Source organism: Arachis ipaensis, chromosome B05 (genome assembly GCF_000816755.2).
Source record: "Arachis ipaensis cultivar K30076 chromosome B05, Araip1.1, whole genome shotgun sequence".
NCBI lineage: Eukaryota > Viridiplantae > Streptophyta > Magnoliopsida > Fabales > Fabaceae > Arachis > Arachis ipaensis.
In genome coordinates this window covers 44164653-44183052 of record NC_029789.2, presented here as the reverse complement: position 1 = coordinate 44183052, position 18400 = coordinate 44164653, and the positions used below count along the sequence as shown (strand labels likewise).

The 18400-nt window shown below is 37.9% G+C and overlaps 1 long non-coding RNA gene across 1 annotated transcript; it reads right to left on the bottom strand.

The window, feature by feature from the left end:
• On the bottom strand, window positions 5646–6062 carry LOC110262840. The gene is made up of 2 exons (XR_002347852.1): window positions 6011–6062; window positions 5646–5898 (listed from the first exon to the last, which is right to left on the bottom strand). It is a non-coding gene; the product is annotated as an uncharacterized LOC110262840 (long non-coding RNA).

Here is an 18400-nt window from a genome sequence, read left to right as displayed (position 1 = left end):
ATTTAAAGGTAAATATTTTCTATTTTTTCTGATATGGTAGAAAAAATTATAGAAGTATTTATGGATGACTTTTTTGTATTTGGTGACATATTTGACACTTGCTTGCATCACTTCTCATTAGTTTTGAAAATGCGCCAAGAAACAAACCTAATTTTAAACTGAAAAAAGTGCCATTTTGTGGTTATGAAACAAATTATTCTTGGATACCAGATCTCAATTAAAGGCATAAGGTTGATAAAGCTAAGGTGAAGGTAATTGAAAAATTACCACCACTAGTAAATATAAAGGCAATTCAAAGTTTCTTAGGACATGTATGCTTTTATAGGATATTTATAAAAGATTTTTCAAAGATGCTCTATTTGTTTTCAATAAAGAATCCCTACATGCCTTTGAAACTTTGAAAGCCAAGCTTATATGTGCACCAATAATTACCCCACCTGATTGGTCTATACCGTTCGAATTAATGTGTGACGCTAGTGACTATGTTGTAGGTGCAATCCTGGGGCAAAGAAAAGACAAGTTGTTGTATGTAATTTATTATGCAAGTCGTGCTTTAAAGGAAGCGCAAAATAATTACACAACAACTGAGAAAGAATTGCTAGCTATAGTATTTGCTTTTGATAAATTTAGGTCATATTTAATTGGTTCAAAAATAATAGTCTACACTAATCACTCTGCTCTTAAGTATTTTTTTTTGTCTAAATAGGTTACCAAACCAAGATTGATAAGATGGGTGCTACTACTTTCAGAGTTTGATATTAAAATTCAGGATAGGAAGGGCACAGAGAATCCAGTGGCAGACCACCTCTACATACTAGTGGTTGTCGACTACGTATCTAAGAGGGTGAAAGCCATGCCATCACCCACTAATGATGGCAAAGTTGTAATTGGATTTTTAAAGAAGACAATTTTCAATAGATGAAGGGTTCCAAGAGCACTAATTAGTGATTGAGAAACCCACTTCTATAATAAACAACTCGAAGCTCTTCTTAAAAAATATGGAGTGAGACACAAAGTGGCAACTCCATATCATTCATAAACTAATGGACAAGTGGAGGTATCCAATCGAGAGCTCAAGAGAATCCTGGAGAAGATGGTAAATGCCTTTAGGAGGACTGGTCTAGGAAAATTGATGATACTCTCTGGGCCTATCGGACAACTTTCAAAACTCCAATCGGCATGTCACCTTATCAATTAGTCTATGGCAAGGCATGCTATTCACCGGTTGAATTGAAGCATAGAGCATTTTGGACAATCAAGTTTGTGAACTTAGATGCCAAAGACGTGGGTGAGAAGAGACTTCTTCAACTCAACGACCTTGATGAATTTAGAAATCAAGCCTATGATAACGCTCAGCTATACAAAGAAAGGACAAAGAGGTGGCATGATAAGAAAATAATCTCAAAAGAGCCCAGCTGAGTCTTATGAATTAATTAAAGTACTATTTCTTCTTATTCGATCCGTGTTTGATCTATCTCTAAGATGTATATCCCGGTCTTCATCGTGATGAACAGGACGATCTGACAAATTGGCTCTGTTCATTACATTAAGACGAACGTGCCTGACAAACACCCGCGTCTACTTGGGTTCGTGTGAATACTTGGCCAGAAAGCACGAGCTAACAACTATGGATTTACATCTCTCAGACGATTAATCCACGATTTTGTTGGGGACTTCTCGAGACATCAGTTCAGCCGATCTCCGGAGAGATTAAAGTCTTCGTGGTATAGGCTAGATCCAAGAAGTAGCATTCTCTGATCCGAAAGATTCTACCTTATCTGTGGAGTTTTGAGTAGGATCGCCAAGAGAATGGACTGCTATGCGCTTCATCCTCCATTGGATTGAATACCAAGGGCCCTGGCATTCATTCTGTAGCAGAGGAGATCAAAGACCATTGGCCTGGCTTTGATCACTTATAGCTTGCCATAGAAGAAGATCATTCACAAGCAAAGAAGATGATAGTACCAGAGTTACTTCAGAAAGACAAAGCAACTCCGACTCTCAACTCTATTCCTTTTGTGGGCTTATTCCTATTAATGTTTTTAAGGTATAAATTACTCTAATCCATAAAATCTTCTAATTCTGCCTGAATAAGACCTACAAGACAACCAAAAGCTTGCTTCAAGCCACAATCCTCGTGGGATCGACTCTGACTCGCTCAGGTATTACTTGGACGACCCAGTGCACTTGCTGGTACTGCTGTTGTTGTACGAAATAGTGTGGGTTTTGCGTACAAGCGCACTAGAGCTCATCCATGAGAGTACAGAGAGGAATTTCACTATCAGGGGTGACATTCTAAGCCCCTTGGTATGCAAAATTGACTCCATAAACTTTCGCACAGATGAACCGGCAAGTGCACCGGGTTGTCCAAGTAATACCTCAAGTGAGTAAGGGTCGAATCCCACAAAGATTGTCGAATTGAGCAAGCAATGGCTATCTTGTGGATCTTAGTCAGGCGATTAGAAAAGATGGTTGTTTGGTTAAAAAAACGCATAAAATAGAATAAGAAAAGAGTTACCGGATTGGTGTTAAATCAATGATAAGAGAGCGGTTGAGGCTTCGGAGATGCTTTCTCTTTTTGGATCAACTTTTCTCACTGTCTACTTCAACAATGGATGATTCATTCTGTGGCAAGCTGTAAGTGATTAACACCAGGGCTAGTGGTCATTAATCTCCTCTGCTTCAGATCAAACGCCGGTGCTAATGGTCATCTAATCTGAACGAGGGTGAAGCTCTAGCAATTCAGTCCCTTGAAGATCCTACTCGAAACGCCACAGACAAGGTCAAATCTTTCGGATCAGAGAATGAAGCTTTATGATCCTAGCTTATACCACAAAGTCCCCAATCGCCCCGTACCTCGGTTGAACAAATGTTCCCATGTCCCCAATGAAGTCGTAGATTAGCCGTCTAAGAGATGTATAATCAAGCTTGTGGTTCATCCTGCTAAGGACTCGCAAAAACCTATGTAGAAAACGAGTCATACACTCGTTCCACCGGGTTTTATTAGATTGAAGAACGAAGATGCATCTTAGAATGGAATCAAACACAGATTGAAATAGAAACAGTAATTTTATTAATCCATGAGAATCAGCAGAGCTCCTAACCTTAACCTAGGGCGTTTAGTTGCTCATGATTTATAGAGAAACAATGGTGAATTCGAAAAATATGGCAAAAAGGTCTGAACAAGGGTGATCCTTGTTCAATATATACTAATCTAGTAACTAGAGATTATAGAAATAAGACAGACTAGACTCTTGGTGTGAAAATCCACTTCTTAGACCCACTTGGTGAGTGTTTGGGCTGAGCTTTGAGTGAATCCACGTGTTGAGACTCCCCTTAGGGCGTTGGACGCCAGCCTTGTTCCCTTTTGGGCGTTCAACTCCAAACAGGGGGAGTAATATGGGCGTTCAACGCCCATTTTGAACCATCATTTCCAGAGCCAAGTATAGACTATTATATATTGCTGGAAAGCCCTGAAAGTTAGCTTTCCAAAGCCTTTAAGAACGATCCATTTGGACCTTTATACCTCCAGATATGTTCGTTTGAATGAATAGAGTTCAGAATCTGACAGCATCTACAGTCCTTTCTCAACCTCTGAATCAGACTTTTTTAGAAATTGCCAGAATCACCCAAAAATCACCTAAGATCATAGAAAAACCACAAAAACTCAAAGTAGCATCCAAAAATTTTTTTGCACAAAAACCTACTAAAAATTAATAAAACTTAACTAAACATACTGAAAACAATGAGAAAATAGTACTAAAAAGTGTATAAAATATCCGCTCATCATCCTTATCTATCCCCGTAAAGGGGCTGACCGTCAAGATAGTGACGTTAAAGAAGCGCTTGTTGGGAGGCAACCCAACCATAATTATAGTATTCCTATTTTTAGTTATTTCTATTCGAGTTATCTTAACTTATTTTCAGAATTATTTCCTTTTTAGAGTTTGTGATCATGTGCAGTAGAACAGAGACAGAAACATTTCGAGATGGAAATAGCAAACCCTGGAGTAGACCCTTTTGCTGGTGTTGAATGCCAAACAAGGAGGCAGGAGAAGCGTTCAATGTCCCATATGGGTAAAAAAGCTGGCGTTGAATGCCACATAAGGAGAAGTGTGGGCGTTCAACGCCCAAGAGGGAGTAGCTTGCTGGTTTTGAACGCTAGAATGGGACCATTTTGGGCATTCAACGCCCTATAAAGAGCAGAGACCTAGCGTTGAACGCCAGGAAGAGAGACCCTAATGGGTGTTCAACGCCCTACATGGAGCAAGAAGCTGTCATTGAACAACCGCCAGGGAGCAAAGGCTGGGCATTCAACGCCCACAATGGAGCAAGAAGCTAGCGTTGAACGCCAACCAGGGAGCAGAGGCTGGGCGTTCAAACGCCCACATAGGGGCAGGGAATTCGAATTTCCTAGCCTCTCAGGATTAGTGGGTCCCACAGAATCTCCACTCTGTCTCTCAAGCATGGGTTTAAATACATAGGGAGTGATTCATCAGGTGCCTCCTTCAAGTTTGGATCTCTAGCATTAACCTTTATGCATTCCTCTTCTTGAGTGGGCTCGTGCAGGGTCTTGAAGACATGAAATGCTAGGTGCTCATCATGCACTCTTAGCAACAATTCCCCTTTCTCAACATCTATTAATGCTCTTCCCGTAGCTAAGAAAGGCCTCCCCAGAATGATGGGAGTGCTAGAGTCCTCCTCCATGTCTAAGATGACAAAGTTAGCTGGGAGAAAAAATTTCTCTACTCTTACCAGCACATTCTCCACGACTCCAAGTGCTTGCTTAATGGATTTGTCATCCATTTGGAGAGCTATCTAAGTGGATTTCAGTTCAAGAATTTGGAGCTTCTTCATCAAGGATAGAGGCATAAGATTTATGCTTGCACCAAGGTCACAAAATGCTCTCTCAATTATCATGTTGCCTATGGTGCAGGGGATATGAAAGCTCCCTGGATCCTTCCTCTTCCTTGGCAAGTCTCTCTAGAGAATAGCACTACACTCCATTGTCATCTCAACAATTTGTCCTTCTTTCAAGGACCTTTTCTTTGTTAGCACTTCCTTTATAAATTTAGCATATAGTGGCATCTGTTCAAGTGCTTTTACAAAAGGAATATTGATGTGGAGTATCTTGAATATTTCCAGGAATTTGGAGTATTCCTTTTCCTTGTTTTCCTTTTGAACCTTTGAGGATATGGAAGTTTGTGGACATATGGCTTCACCTCTTCCTTCTTCTCTTGTGGCTGTGGTTCAAGGATGTTCTTGTCATCCTTTGAGATTTGTGAATCTTCAGTCTTGTGATCCTCCTCACTTTTCTCCTCTATCTTTTCTTTTGAAACTTCTCTGTCGTGCTCTTCCTGAACTACAAGAAAAATATCCATTCAGGTACACTTGAAAAGTGTAGCCAAAAGTAAAAAAAAATGATGTCTTAGGCTACGGCTACGCTTTCTGGGCTACGGCTACGTTTTTTGGGGTGATTCCTATTCGGCCGTTGCCTATTCTCAAAGGCTACGCTTTTCTGCACCAAGGGCTATGCTTTTGGCATTTGGGAATAGGGTGCGCTTATCAAGTGATGCTGTCCAGGACCAAAGGCTACGCTTTTCAGCTAGAGATAATTTAAGTCACATAAAACTTGTATCACATATCAATTAAAATGCAAAGTTTGCACTCTATATCCGAAAAGAATTTAACAAACAGAAAATCGTTAATCTTCTAATCTTGGCATAATGACTAAAAAATATTCTGAAACGCTTTCAAATTCTTCTCAAACACATCTTTTTCATGCTGATCTTCATCACCATCAAGAAAACTCTTGGCCTTAACAATTGTATCAGTATTCATTCCCTTGTTCATTCCCAGCAAGAACTAATTTCCAAGCAGTTACTGCCCTGCTTACAGCTGCAGATTATCATAATTCAAAAAGAGAAGCATGTATGGATTTTGCATACTGATTCACCACCATACGCAATCAATACAAGATTATGTTGAAGGAAATGACCGGGCTACTTACAAATATTCTTTTGACCATTCTCGCGACACATGAAGAAAACAAAATCATAAAACCAAATGAATTCTGAAAAGTCTGCCTGGCAAGAGCAACAAATGAAGCACATGTTCCAATTGAAAGTATCAGATTAAAGATTAAAAATACAAAAAAACAAACTTGTTGCTTTTTTATTATTCTCATTAAAGCTGAATGCTAAATTCACAAAATCATGCCAATCAGCTTAATTTCTAGTGCAAAAGGAGAAAACGGCGTTGTTTCAAAGAGTAAAGTGAGAATCATCAACCTAAATTGTAAAATTAAAAATGAATTGAGACAGATATATCAATTTTACACCAATATCTCAAATGTAAAAGGAAAAACCATAAAGTAAATAAAATTGTGCTCTTTCCACTGTTATTTAATCATGTCACTCAATCAAACACAATACAACAAAAAAAAAACAAAAAAAAAAAATTTTTGGGGGTACCAATAATGGTAGGAAAAACCATGGAAGTTGGAAAACAACATAACTAAGGGTAAATCAAATAAACAAAGAAAGAAAAGAAAAGAACATTGCTCACAAAAGCTAAACAGAATTGAGGTTGTATTATTGAAAAGATATATGTATAGTTAACTAGTCTATTATATATAAAAAGGGGACAAAAGAAATCCTAATATATTATTATTTATTTTAAATAGGAATCCTAAAGTGTACTTTGGTTTTGGTTTTGCAACTGCGTTCTAAGAATTTAATTTTATATGATTTTTTAAAAACTGGCTACTGATTTAGTACACTTCAGAAAAATAGCAAGCAGTAACCAATTTAGAAAAATCATATAAAATCCATCTTTGGTTGGATTCTCCTAAATTTTGGTGTGGTTGAACCAGACTTACCCATCTTTCATTCAGTTCAAGTCCCAGATCATTTTCACTTCTCTAGAAAAAGTTATGCCTCTCGAAATATGGTTTTGTTTTAAGGAAAGGGTGCTGTCGCAGCAGTGAACAGCCCTGCTTCCAGAAGACACAACTTTCTCTATAAAATTTTAATTGTCTTGAAATTTGGACATAAAATACTAGACATCCTAATATTTCATTCTTCTTTGGTCTCACCCCCAAATATTTTCAGAGTATTGAGATATGTGGTTTTGAAGTTGCTGTTTCAGAATTCGTACAACATTATTTCTGCAGAAAATGACAATTTTCTAAAAATCATATCTCCCAAACCACACATCGAAAAATTCTGAACTTTTAGGAAAATAATCTAGACATATTAAGGTTTTATAGAAAAATAATTTCACTCATTTTTAGTGGCTATATTGCTCCCAATTTTGTTCACAAATTTCTGCCCGAAACTGCATAATTCTGCAACATGTAACCTCGGGTTTTGAGAGGTCAAAAATTGATTCCTAACTTTTCACTCACTCTAACCTTGCATTCTAACTTTCTTTTACCTATTGTAACTTGTTGAAAAGATTAAATCAGCCCCAAGTGCTCAGGATTAATAAATCACCATTTTTTTTGTCACTTTTCACATTTAAGCATACTCATGAAATCAACAATTTCTGCATTACTCAACATAGCAATCCAGCCACAAATCACTCAAACAATTCACATATATTATCGTCAATTTACTGCATTATATATAACAAATAGATCAGCATCATCTCAAATAATCATTAGCATGTATCATCAATTAATTCAATCATGAAACTTGGCTTTTAGCCTTTCAACAAATTCTGCACTCTAACAAACTTGGATTTTACATGTATAAGCCTATTGCGCATTCCATCAAACAACTCAACTGCAAAATCACCTGAAGGAGCACACAATCAAAAAGCTCATAAATCAAACCAGCAACATTATTAACAAAACGCGCAGGCTTCCTATCTCTATCTCAGCATGCATATTTCTTACCATAACAAAACATATCATCCAACATTCAAAAACAAAAACAAGTATTTATATAGATAACCAAAAATCAATACATTCAAATAAAGCATCAATACCTTTACATAGATATTTTACCTCTCGAAAGCTATAAGCTGATATAGTTAGGTGAGTGCAGTAATTAACTACCACTTTTCAACAAAAAATCAGCAACTTCAGCTAATTACTTTCCACTAAGATTACTAGGAATGTATAATTGTATATAATAAGGAAACATCACATCAAATTAATTAAGATTAAGAAGAGATTTAGATGAAGTTAGTGTTGTTGGTTGGGTTAGCTGCAGCCTGGTTTTTATTTTGAAATTTAATCATGATGAATTGGAAAAAAACATACCTTAGCTGCTCTTGTTCTTGCCCTTGCCCACCTTGACACAGCAGATTCTTGTTTCTCCACATCAAAGAATGAAACTGAGCTCCTTTTAAGAGCAGCAAAATCCAATGCCTTCCACCTTCATCATTCAAAAATATTTAATTATTTACATGTATAAGATAGAAATTTAATCAAACACCTAGGGCGCACCAACAAAAAAAGGCATGTTTTCATAAAAAACTAACCATAGTTCCTCCACCACCACAGCACAATCTGCCAAGTTTCTTCTGGTATGGTAACTCTTATAAACCTTCTGCAGCTTGGTGGCAGCTGCATCAAGTTCACTTTGGAGAAAAAGAAATTAATAAAAACACAAAAAATGCTTGACAATTAGTACTATAGTAGTAGTCGTAGGCAAGGAATCAAATTTCTGGAAGCTTTGGTGGAAGTTATGTATGTCTTCCATAAAGGACTAACTAACTATATATAGTATTTAAAAGAAACGACAATACAGGGGGGAATAAGAGGAAAGTTGCAGTGGAACCCTACCCTACCATGTTATTAATTAGCAAGGGGCTAAGTACTCAGAATCAAATAATTTTAGGAGAGTGGATAACAGGCTAGAGACTGCAGTAGCACAGATAAATATTTCTATCCAATTCTTCCTACTTTATTCATTCACACTCATTAGTTTTATAGTAACCCTTTAATTTTAACGGAATTTCTGCACAATTATTATTTTCTCTGGATACGTAATTAAATAATAATATATTATAATTCTTTTTGTAAGGAATGGCCGTTTAATTGCAACAAGAAGGAGAAGCTACATAAGAATTTATACAGCTGTTTTTATCCATATGTAATGTAATTGACTCAAAACTCGACTAATAAAACTCCTATTTTCAGTGTGCTTCATCAAATAACAGTATTATACATTCTAGGACCAAGTTTTTCCCTTTTTCCCATTTGCTGTTATTTTTTTGACAAATTTTAATTGGCTATTATCACTAAAATTCAAAGCATCTATGAAAAATAACCAAAAAAAGCATTTGAAAAGCATTAGAGAGGAATTATAGCTTGAAGCTAGAAATTGAAAGCAACCACTATGTTCAAGGAATGCGTATGAACCAAGACATAAATCAAAATATTTCAGTGTGAAACCTGTTCTTTTCACTAATTTTTCCTTAAGATGCTAAACTAATTCAAAACCTAAAATTCGAACCCAAAACCCCCCAAAAATTCACAGAACCAATTGAAAATTGATACATACCTTCTCTATCTTAATTAGCCGTTGCAGTTCATCATGACTATCAAAACGATACCCACTTTCGAACTGAAAAGTGAGAGCGAGTTAGAGAATGAGCGAGAAATGGAGGATACAAAACAGAGAATGTTTACCTGGTGACAGAGGATACGACGATGGTGATGAGCGGCGACAGTGAAGAAGAGATGAGTGGCAACGCAACAGCTTGGCGACAGAGCACGACGGCGGTGAGACATCCCTTCGAGCTCCTCGGCGGCAGCACAGCAGCCCAATGGTGGTAGAACGGCGATGGCAACAAGCCCTAGCAACGGCGATGGAGCTTCAGTGGCGACAGAGCACCCCCTTCTTCTCTCCTCCATCGCGTTTTCTCTTTTCCTCGAGCTCTCTCTCTCTCACTGGCACTCGACAACGACAGCGGCGGAGCCCTAGCCGGCGTCGTCCTTTCCTTCCTTTCCTCACTTCTGTTCTTCTTCCCATTCTCCCCCTTTCAGATTTCTTCCCTCTTTCGTGTGTGGGTGGAGTGAGGATGAGGGTGTATGTCGCGTGAGTGAGGGTGACTAGGTGAGGGCAAATTTTTGCTTTATTTATTTGAGGGTGTGTTGTGTGCGAAAGGGTTGGCGAAGGTGAGGGTTATGCGCGAAGGTGAGAATAGCGAAAGGGTGTGCTTCTGGAGGGAAGAAGGTTTGCTGTGCGCGAAGTGGCTTGTGGGTGTGTTCTTCTGGAGGAAATTGAAAGGGAACAAAAAATTTACTAAGTGTTAGGGATTTGCCATACATACATTAGGCATCACTTTTAAAGCGCACCCAAAACATAATAAATAGGTTACTTTTTAAAAGTGTTCTCTTTGATACGAAAAGTGAACCCATAGATATCAACATACGGCTACGCTTTATAAGTGATTTCTATAATACATAAGGCTACAATTTTTAAATGATGCTACAATTGTGTATATTTTTCTCTTATAAAAAGGCAACACAGAAAAAAGCGTAGCCTATTCATAGAATAGGCTACGCTTTTCAAATGTAGTTTAAAAAAAGTGTGGTTGAATGGGTATTTTTCTTGTAGTATATAATTCGATGATGGCTTTTTCTTCCATAACCTTCCCACTTCTCAATGTGATTGTTTTGCACTCTACCCACTTTGTAGCTTTTCCTTTGTCTTCTGTGCCACTAGGGAAGGCATTTGCTCGCTTCTCACCCATCTCTGCAAGTTGTTTAGCCATTTGTCCCATGTGCCTTTCAAGATTTTTGATTGAGGCCTCTTGGTTCTTGCTTGTCAGGGATTGATCTTTTCTTGCTACTTCCTAATCTTGTCTTGTCATATCTTGAGTTTTGATGAGTTTCTCCATCAAGATCTCTAAGTTAGAGATCCTTTGAGAATCTGGGTGTGGCTGTGATTGCATGGGATGTGATGGGTGCTGATGGAAGTTATTTGAGACATTGGAAGAGGTGTTTTTTTGAGTTAAATGGTGGTGTGGAGAAGTTGTTTTGGGGAAATTGTGAAGTGTTATGGGGTTGGAGGTATGTGTTTTGTGGTTTTGTGTATTGGTTGTTGTTAGTAGGGGGTTGGTTTTGATTGTTTGTATTGCAGAAGCTGTTAGAATTGAAGTTCCTTTGTCCTTGATTCTGGTTGTCACCCCACCTCAAGTTAGGATGATTCCTTCAAGATGGATTGTATGCATCATCATGGAAGTCATGTTGGAACGAACTTGGGGTGTTGTTCATGTATTGCACCTGCTTAGGACTTTGTTGCTCATAGTTGAATGCCTCAAAACCTTCTTTAGATTGATTCCATCCATGTGAGACTTGAGATTGGCCTTGTGTGCTCACTGCAGCAAGTTGCAGTCCATCAATTTTCTTAGCCATCATCTCCATTTGTTGCTGAACTTGATGGTGCATCTGCTTGTTCTGGGCCAAGATTGCTTCTACTCCTTCAAGTTCCACCACTCCCCTCTTTGGAATTGTGTTGTGGTGCCCTTCAGAAGAGTAGAAATATTGATTGTTGTCCATCATATCAATGAGGTCTTGTGCTTCTTAAGGTGTCTTCATCATCTGGAGTAAACCTCCTGAGGAGTAGTCTAATACTTTCCTTGCCTTTAGAGAAAGACCTTTATAGAAGTTTTGAAGTCTCACCTACTCACTGAACATATATGGTGGACATCTCCTTATCAGGGCTTTGTATCTCTCCCATGCCTCATAGAGTGACTCTCCCTCCATTTGTGTGAAGGTTTGCACCTCTGTTTTCAGCTTGATGATTCTTTGTGGTGGGTAAAACTTGGCTAAAAATTTGCTCACCAAGTCATCCTAATTGTTGATGCTTTCCTTGGGAAAGGTTTCCAGCCATTGAGAAGCATTGCCCCTCAAGGAGAATGGGAATAGTAGTAACTTGTAGATATCAGGATGCACCCCATTTGTCTTGACAGTTTCACAAATCCTCAAGAAAACAGACAAATGTTGATTGGGGTCTTCAAGAGGGCCTCCTCCATAAGAGCAATTGTTCTTCACCAAAGTGATGAGTTGAGGTTTCAATTCGAAGTTGGTTGCATGAACATTTGGGGTGAGGATGCTGCTTCTATAATGTCTGGGATTGGGGATGGTGTAAGAGGCCAACACCCTCCTAGTAGGTTGGGCATTGTTGTTAGCCACTCCTTCCTCATGCACCTCATTCTCCATGACTTGCACAATCACAAACAAACTAAAAGCAAAACAGAACACTCTATTGCTAGAGTAGTGTTAGAGTTAGTAGACACAATGTGTCAAACAGTTAGTAGGCTTTAAAGAAAACAAAGAAAATGCTTAATCGAGACTATCACCTTCTTAATCATTGTCAATCTTAATCAATCCCCGACAACGGCGCCAAAAACTTAATGGGTGAAAATCACACCCGCACAACTACCGGCAAGTATACCGGGTCGCATCAAGTAGTAAAACTCACAAGAATGAGGTTGATCCCACAAGGATTGATGGATCAAGCAACTTTAGTGAGGTGATGAGTCTAGTCAAGCTAACATTGAGAGAGTTTGGTGAAATTGACTTGACAGAATGTAAATTGCAAGAAATTAGGGTGCTGAAAGTAAATTGCAAAATGTAGATGACGAAAACTTAAATGGCAAGAAACTAAATAACTGAATCTTAAATGGCAAGAAAGTAAAGGCAAGAATGTAAATAGCAATGGAAAGTAAATTGCATGAAATGTAAAGGGCTTTGGGTGCTGGATATTAAAAGAAGCAGTAAATTCAAGGCAATTAAAGGAAACTAAAGCAAATTAAAGTGAAGAATAACAAGAAAGAAAGATTTATTAGGGATTGGAGATATCATAATTCATCATGAATCAATGGGTCTCAACTTCATTCTCAATCATATGAAGTAGATCTATGGTGGATTATAATTGACCGAGTCCCAATTCCTTGGCAACCCAATCTCTCTAAACACAATCAATTTGCCAATTCCTTGATCTAATTGTCATGAGAAGAGGTTAAGTGCATTCTCTTATCCATAGGCCACACTAATCCTCAAGACCTCAATTCCTCCCGAATGGTGTTGGTCAAGAGAATTGTGAGGGATAGAGCTTCAATTCTAATTCCTATGATTCCCCTTTTGAGACTCACATAGGAATTCAATAGACCCAAACCCCCTTCCAGAGTGAGTGGATCACAATAAACATAGAAGTTGTCCCTTAGCAACAACAAGCGGATTGAGAAGAAGAAGAATTTAATTCAATCATGTGAATTACAATAGAGTTCCTCCCCCTAATGATGTGGGGTTTAGTTGATCATCGCTCTAAGAACAATTGAGGAAAATTGAAATTGCATGAAAGTAAATCAAACTGAATACAAGCTCAAATGTAAAATTGCAGAAAGGAAGAAGTGAAAGGAATTGAAATTGCATGAAATTAAATGAAGCTTAATACAAACTAAAATATAGAATTGCAGAAAAGAAAAGTGTATCTAAACTATGCTACGCTCTCTGGAGTCTCTAATCCTCCAGGATACAAGAGAGCTATGGAGTCTCTAATCCTCCAACCTACTTTCTACTTCAAAAACTCTTCTATTTATACTCTTCTTCTCATCTTTAAATGGGTCTTCAAGTACTTGGATGTGGGCTCTTGGCCTTGATTGAAGCAAGTGAGAAGTGGCTCTTTGTGACGTTGACATTGGCGTTAACTCACTAAGTTCACAAGTTTGCATGGGTGCCATTGAAGTTGGAATTGGCTTTAGTGTTAGTGACCAACGTTAGTGTACTAACGTTGCATGAATAAGCTGCTGGGAGTGTTGCCACTGGCGTTGGCACCAACGTTGGTGCACCAACGTTTTTCACGTCATGCGTACGCGTGGCCCACCTGTACACATGACACAGCGTTGGCGTGCAAACGCTAGAGTTCAAGACACAACGTTGGTGTGCCAACGCTCCTCTCACGCATACGCGTCGCTCACGCGTGCACGTCGCAGCCAATTTTTCCAATTCATTCCTCTTGAAATTGTCGAAGACGTTGGTGTGCAACGTTTGTGGCAACGTTTGCACACCAACGTTGGCACCTTTTTTGCTTGTAACATTGCCAACAACGTTGGTGAGCCACCCTTGGGCCACCAACGTTGCTTGTTAAGCCTTGGAATGTTGGAGGACAATGTTTGTGAGCCAACGTTGGCCACCAACGTTGCACCTCTCTTGCTAGCAACGTTGTTAGCAACGTTGGTGAGCTCACTTTGGCCACCAACGTTGCCTTCTTTTACTAATGCCAACCTTTGTGGTAACGTTAGTGAGCCAACTTGGCCACCAACGTTGCTTCCTTCTCCACAAGCAACGTTCATGTCAACGTTGGTGAGCCAACTTTGGCCACCAACGTTGCCTCCTCTGGTTCTTCCTTGCCCTTCTCTTGCTTCTTCTTACCTATCATTAACCAAACAAAATGCATCATTCATTGCATCAAGTAAATCTTGCATAAATCTCATAAAAATGCACATAATTAACAATGTTTGATTGAATCAAAACATGCATACATTTCTCATCCAAATGCTTACTCATTGCCTAAGAAATGCATGAAAACCAAGTAAAAACTATGAAAAAGGCTTGTGAAACTAGCCTAAGATGCCTAGGCATCACTAAGTAATTAGTAAGTTAGCTAGGACTTATGGATTAAGGTCAATTATACTTGCTTGACTTACTCCTCGATGTTAGGGGTTGACGAAGTGAGATTGACTCATCATTGTTGCCATAGTTGTGGTTATGACGATGATAAGATTCCTTAATTCTCATTCCCAACTCAAGGCTCTTTTATGTATTTATAGCATTTTCACTAGTTTTGACCTTACTTCCTTTTTACTCGCATTAATTTCAATTTTGATCTCTTCTTAGTTCTTTTATTTCTTTGTTCTTTTAATCTTTTGTTCCTTAATTGAAGAAACCCCTTTATTCATAACGAAGAGTGTGACGCCTTAATTGCATTGTCCGAGGGAGACGACTCGGGACTTAAAACTCCCTGTTTATATTTGTTATGGATTGTGACAAATCTTTTGAATTTAAATTTTGATTAAGAGGATCGATTGTCGGTTTTGACTATGCTATCAACGGAATTATTTTGTCTAAATTCTGAATCAGCATAACCCTCTACACATCAAGTTTTTGGTGCTGTTGCCGGGGATGATGCAATAGGTGTTATATTTTTGGTTGTTGTAAATATGTTAATAGTGTAAATATCTTACTTTTTGGTTATTTGATTGTTTTTGTTAATACTTAGGTGTTTATCTTTCTTGTTTATTGATATCTTTTGCTTTGATTTTCTACTCTCTCTATGAGTTATTACCCTTGATGCTTGGAGTTTGGTTGTGATTATACTAAGAAAATGACTTCAACTTGGGATTGCATCATGGAGTTGGATAATCAATTGAGGGAGGAACCATTTGCGTATGAGTGATGAGTGGATATTTTATACACTTTTTGATGTCATTTTCTTAGTGTTTTTAGTATATTTTGTTAAGTTTTATTATATTTTAGTAGGTTTTAATGCAAATTTTACTTTTTAGAAATTAAAAATAAAAGATAAAATCAAAGAAAAATATATGATAGAGATTAAAGATAAAAATATAAATAAGAAAATTAAATTAAATGAAAAGATACCAATGGCACACCAAACTTAAAAATTTTGAATTTAAACAACAATAATTTCGAAAAATTAAAATGAAAAATACTAAAAGACACCAAACTTAAAATTTTGAAATCAAAGACACTAAATTTCCAAAAATTAAAAAGGAAAAACACTAAAGGACACCAAACTTAAAGATTTTGAAATCAAACAAGGAAAAATACAAAGAAAAGTTTAACACCAAGAAAGAAAAGCAAGAACAATTTTCAAAGACTCAAGAAAAGAACAAAAACCAAAGGGACACCAAACTTAAAAACTTGACACAAGACTCAAACAAAAGAAAAAGATGACTAAAGATAAATTTTGAAAAATATTTTTTTAAAGAGTTTTTCAAAAATTAACAAGAAAGGAAATTAAAAGAAAGCTAGTAAAAAGTACCTGATCATGGAGCAAAACAACCGGTAGCTTGTTAATCTCGAACAATCCCCGGCAACAGCATCAAAAACTTGGTACGCGAATTTGTGACTCGCACAATTGAATCGACAAGTGCACTGGGTCGTCCAAGTAATACCTCAGGTGAGTGAGGGTCGAATCAAACGAGGATTGATGAATTGAGTAAGCTGTGGTTATCCTGCAGATCTTAGTCAGGCAAATAGAAGGATAGTTGTTGTTTGTTGTAGGCGCATAAACAAGCAATAACAAAAGCGATAAATAATTAAGATCGACATAGAAGTGAGAAGTCTGTTAAGGCTTCGGAGGTACTTCTTCTGGATTAACACGTCATACCGACTACTTCAAGGATGAATGATTCTTTCAATTGCAAGGCTTGATGCATGCGCATCATGTGTATTTTTCTATGCTTTTTCGTATCAAAAGTTCATTCATAATGCTTAATTATAGAATACTTTTGTGCTTAAATCATAGATTACTTTCATCTCTTTGATTTGATCTATTTTGTAGAAAATAGTGGAAAAAGAAGTAAAAAGCACAAAACAAGCATGAAAGAAGAAATGAGTTTAAAGGGTGAAGCAGAGAAGAGAAGAAACAGGGGGATTTAAGAAGCATAGCGCTAGCAACGCTAACGTTGCTTTACTAGCGCCAGGGATGAGGTCTGCATGCATGCTTCAGTGCTGGCAGCGCTAACGCTACCCTCAATAATGCGTGCGACCCCTGGCAGCCTAACCATATCTTCTTCAAGGGAGCATAACATGAGCTACAAAACTATAAATGAGGTGATTCCAGTGGAATTGGAAAGCAGGAATCTAGAGCTTTCCAAACATATATGGCACTATTTGGTGGATACTAAATCTGAGGGAGAAAATTTGCCCCAAAAATACAAAGATGAAGATCGTATCAACCTATAGCAACGCCACCTGACCTCTTCACCTTCCATGGAGGATAATTTAAGCCTTGTAGCTTCAAATGATGCGCTTTTAAAGACATTTCAAAGTAGACATCCAGAGCTTTCCAAAAATATATAATAGTATGGGGTAAAAATTAATTTTGATCTTCCTAAGCTGGTGTTTTTAACCTAACGTCACCCTGCCAACGCCAGTTTGGGCGTTGGCAGCGCTAGCGCTACTCCAATAACGCCAGTTTGAGCGCTGGCAGTGCTAGCACTACGCCAGTAACACCAGTTTGGGTGCTGGCAATGCTAACACTGCTCCAATAATGCCAGTAAGCGTGGCAACGCTAACGCTGCCTGACGATAGGTTTTTCTATCAGTAAAGAAATATAAAAATATGATCGCGTTGTAAGTATAGCTTCTAAACCAACAGAAAATCCTTTTGTACAAATGTTTTGGTTGTCACAAGTAACAAACCCCTTTAAAATTGATAACCGAAGTATTTAAACCTTGGGTCGTTTCGTCTTCTCAAGGAACTGCAGGGAGGTATGTTCTTATTAATGGTTATGAGTTTTGTAAATTAGGGGTTTTGAAAGTAAGGGACAAGTAATTTAAATGACAAATAAAATAAATAAATAACTGTAAAATAAACTCTTGGCAAGGTATGAAAATTTGGAAGTCCTATCCTAGTTACTCCTATGAGAATGGAAGTTAATCCCACTTAGTTAACCCTTATGAAAGCAAGGAAAAGTCAAGTGAACTAATTAGTTAGATTCCCAAGTCCTAGCCAACTCCTAAGGAAAGACTAGAGTTAGTGGAATACCAGCCAATTTAGTCGACATAACAACCAATCACGGATAGTTGATAACTCAAGAGCTTCCAGTTAATCAATTAAAGCCAATGATATAAAAAGCTAAATAAGAATCTTAGATCTGAAATACCTCAATTGCATTAAATAAGAGAAAATCAATCTAAACATAAAGAATTCATAAGCCAATCTGGCAACATAAGTAATTAAAGGATAGCATTAAAGTATCTGAAAGTAAAAGAGAAATATAAAGTAAAAGAAATATTGAACCTGATGAAGAGTTGAAATTCTAAATCCTTAAGAGGAATCCTAATCCTAAAACCTAAGAGAGAGGAGAGAACCTCTCTCTCTAAAAGCTACATCTAAATTATCAAAAGTGAATGATTGAAGGCCTCCTCATGAATGAATGGATTCCCCCACTTTATAGCCTCTAATCTGTGTTTTCTGGGCCGCAAACTGGGTCGAAAACAGCCCAGAAATCGCTAGAGAAGAAATCTGCCACGCTGAATTTCGTCACTGCGACGCGTCCGCGTTGAGCGCGCATTTGCGTCGCCTAGAGTCAAGGCAACTACAACATATTATATATCAAATCGAAGCCCCAGATGTTAGCTTTTCAACGCAACTGGAACCGCGTCGTTTGGACCTCTGTAGCTCGAGTTA